The sequence below is a fragment of the Myotis davidii genome, unplaced genomic scaffold (genome assembly GCF_000327345.1).
Source record: "Myotis davidii unplaced genomic scaffold, ASM32734v1 scaffold53, whole genome shotgun sequence".
Taxonomy (NCBI): domain Eukaryota; kingdom Metazoa; phylum Chordata; class Mammalia; order Chiroptera; family Vespertilionidae; genus Myotis; species Myotis davidii.
In genome coordinates, this window is record NW_006286140.1 from 5,616,573 (window position 1) to 5,620,682 (window position 4,110).

The window sequence follows — 4,110 nt, forward strand, 5'->3', positions numbered from 1 at the left end:
TGTCCAATGTGAGAAGCTCTGCTTATGAGAGCCACACAGAGATCAAGGCTAATGTGGGCTCCACCTTAACTCGTGGCTTCCGGAATTTTTCTGGCATGAAAGAGGATTGTAGCGTCAAGCCCCAGCGGTTAAATGCTTTGGCCCAGAAGTGATGTATGTCACTTTCACTCATATTTCATTTTCCAACAATAGTTACATAATCTGGCCTAACTTTAAAAGGGCAGGAAGTACACTCCCACTTGTACTTTGAAGTCGAGCAGTACTGGATATTAGTAATTATGAGTAATGCACACCGTAATGATATCTTTTAGTATTAAAAGGTAATAGCATGCAGCACATAAAAATATGATTTGAAGTCATTCATAACCAGGTTAGAATCCTAACTCCACAGCTCATTCGTTTGTTTTATTCTGGTTAAGACACTTAACCCTCAAAACTGCATTTTTTGTGTGTGTGTGTTTTTTTGTTTGTTTGTTTCTTTTGGTAAATATAGGGAGATTGTAACCCTTCCAAGACTGTTTTGAGGTTTAAATGAAATCACATATTAAACACATAAGTGTTTATGAAATAGTATGATCCCAATCAATAGTGGTTTTGTTTTGGATTGGTCAAGAAATTACAACTTAGAAAAAGTCAAGAGCAGATTATACAAAAAAAAAAAAGATTGTAATAAAACAGCTGATTAGAGTGATTACCTTAGGTCTGTGGTTGGCAAACCGTGGCTCGCAAGCCACATGTGGTTCTTTGGCCCCTTCAGTGTGGCTCTTCCTAAGCCTTAGGAGTACCCTAATTAAGTTAATAACAATGTATCTACCTATATAGTTTAAGTTTAAAACATTTGGCTCTGAAAAGAAATTTCAATCGTTGTACTGTTGATATTTGGCTCTGTTGACTAATGAGTTTGCTGACCATTACCTTAGCTTATATAATGAAATATCAAGTGAAGCAGAAGCAGAAATAAATTAGAATATGCCATAAACAAGGGATTCTTTACCTTGTTTCTTTCCTACATTAGCTTTGTAGTGCTGCATAACCAATTATCACAGACCACGTGGCTTAAAACATTTTCCAACTGCATTGGCTCACACGGCTCACATGCCACAGAGTTCAGGTTTCCTCCAATCTTACGTGGTTATTGCAGAATTTACTTCCTTCTGGCTTTGAGACAGCTGTCAATAAGAGCTGCTCTCAACTCCTAGAACTGCTCACAGTTCCTTGCCACATGTCCCCCAAAGGCAGGTCACAACATGAATGTCTGCTTCCTTCCAGGACAGTGAGAACGCTACTCTCTGACTTCTTCCTCATGACCAGCCAGTGAAAACCATATGCTTTTAAAGGGATCACCTAATTAGTTCATGCCCACCCCAGATAACTTCCTTTTGCAATATAACACAACATAATCATGGGAGTGATTTCTCATATTTAGAGGTTCCCACCCACACTCAACAGGAGAGGGTTATATAAAGGTGAGGATCATTGGCAATCACTTATAATTCTGCCTACCACATCTCTTCACAGTTCCTACATGTTGAGCATAGCAGCGTCTCAACATGTGATTCATGGAAGTGAAGTATAGGAGGCATCTATGGAATATAAAACACAATCCTTAGTACCAACTAACCTATGATGAGAAACATGGCACATACAACCCTTAGTGACAACTAATACAGCTTTCCTAGGAAAAAATTGTTGTTCTTTTTTTCATTCCATTCCTAAAGGGTTGGAATGTTGTAAGACAATTCTCCATATGTTGCATTTCTGCACATGTTGCAAGCAGAGAGGTAAATAATACCTTTTGTAGTGTTTTTAAAAAGATATTTGTAAAGCAAACAATCTTGGAAGATAGGTATTGTGTCTCTCTCCAGAGGAAAGAGCATGTTTGCTTACCAGCATGTCTAATAAAAATAGTATCTCCTTTCAAAGCAAAGGGCAGGCACGCTTTCTGCCCATTATAAAACATTCACACTCCCAAGTTGATATCCCTTTCCTGGAACACAGTTCTCTGTATATGAGACATTCATCTGGATTCATCTGCTAAATCTCTGTAGAACATGGGACAAAGGGAAATTGACCAATCAGCCTGACTACTGTTACTGCTGTGAGTAGTAAACTGTCCTTCATTTCTGACCTTGGCATCTCATGTCTTCTGCCAGTACCCATGAAATTGTGTCAAGCTAATATATTATCATGTGAGTAGAGTAAAATCTTAGACTTTTCATGGTTGTTGGCAATATTCAATGTTTTATAAGAGAGACTATAAGGAGTGGACAGTGAAAAAAGATTCTATACTCAGAAGAAAAAAGATGACTATACTTACTTATAAAAAATAAATATACACATTTTCCCTCTTAGATGATAAGCATTCTGGCAGGATGCACTTAAAATATATATAGATTGATAGACAACTTGAGTGATTTAGATGGCATGGGTTTTGTTATTGAGTAGGAAATCATGCATCTTATATGAATATTTTCAACATATGTTCATTTTTCTTTTCTTTAGTATAGATCATATTATCTATATTTGTATAACAGATTTTTAAATCTCCACAATGTGCTAAAAAAGTTGCAATTCCAAATTATTTCCAATTTTTTTGTAAAGGCAGAACACTTGTAATCACAGATCTTACTTTTAAGAAAATATGTAACTCAATGTTTAGAAGAAACCATTCCACTATACCTCAGTTAGATGAACATCTTTCTGTAGTTGTTTCTAAAAACAAATAAAATGAAGGAAATTCTTGTAAAAGTCTGATTCATAACCAAACATTTTCTCCACTTCTATTCATTAGTTCTACTGCATACCGAAACACACACACACACACACACACACACCTCTATTCATTAGTTCTACTGCATACTGAAACACACACACACACATACACACACACACACACACACACACCTAGATTCCTGGATAGAAAAGAAAATTTATTAAGAAGCATGAATTTTTTTTATAATTCATTGAAATCTAAGATCCTATCCAGACTGATAGTATTGACATGTATTAATATTTCTTGCATACATTTATTTCTCATTTTCTAGCATTAGATTCACATTTTCAATGGCACAAGAAATACCCTGGCCTCAGCTCTACACTAGTAAATTTCTAGAACTGGGAAGACCCCAAGAACATTTCTGTACATTCTGCCCAAGATTATTTGTCTTGCAAAATTTGTTAGCTCATCACACTTAATATTTTTTAGTTCAGTTATGGGTATAGCATCAAATCCTTGTTTATGTTCAGTTTGGGTGCGGGCTAGTCAAAGTTTGAGAGTCAAGGCTCTATTTCAGTTGGTTCAAATTAAAATGATGAAACCCCTTTCCATAGCAGGCCTCTATTTACCATTGGGCTTTGCCTCATCACACACTGAAAATCACTAGCTTGGTTCAAAATTAAATCAGCAGGCATATGAAAATATTTTCTGCAAACATGAACATTCATAGTTCATAGTTTACAAAAAGTTCATTTTTCAGGGAGATCAAAGACTGAGTCATAATCTCTTAGATTAGAGCTTTTCATGTTTTCTCCTGTTACTCAGTTTTTCTTTTGGAAACTTGCTGACTCTATAAGACATCAATTCTATTCACAATGGTATCTCTTCTATATCATGGCAGCCAGGATAAATGTGTCATTCTTTGTCCTTTTATTAATTTGAGAAGTCAGAATCATAATACAAAAATAAATCAGAAGTCAGATGTAAAACGGATAAGAGAATGCATGACATATAAGCCATTCTAAAAATCTCAGCTTTGAAAATCTATTATATGAATTAGATTTTGGAACTTAGAGAACAGGTTTTAATTCAGTTTTGTGAATGTAAAATAATAGGTAGAGGTAGAGATATACATAGCAATATTTAAATTTATTCTAAAACTTGAAACTTTGAAAAACATAGAAAAATATTTAATCCATTTTGTATTATATCACTGATAATAATCCCTATTAACATTTTGGTGTAATTCCATTCCTAAATATGCAATATATATATCTACACTAATAAAAGAGAATCCAATATTTTTCCTAAATATGCAACATATATATATATGTATTAGAAACTGGAGTACTGCTTTTTACCAGTTTCCAATGACATGAATATTGTTGAAAGTT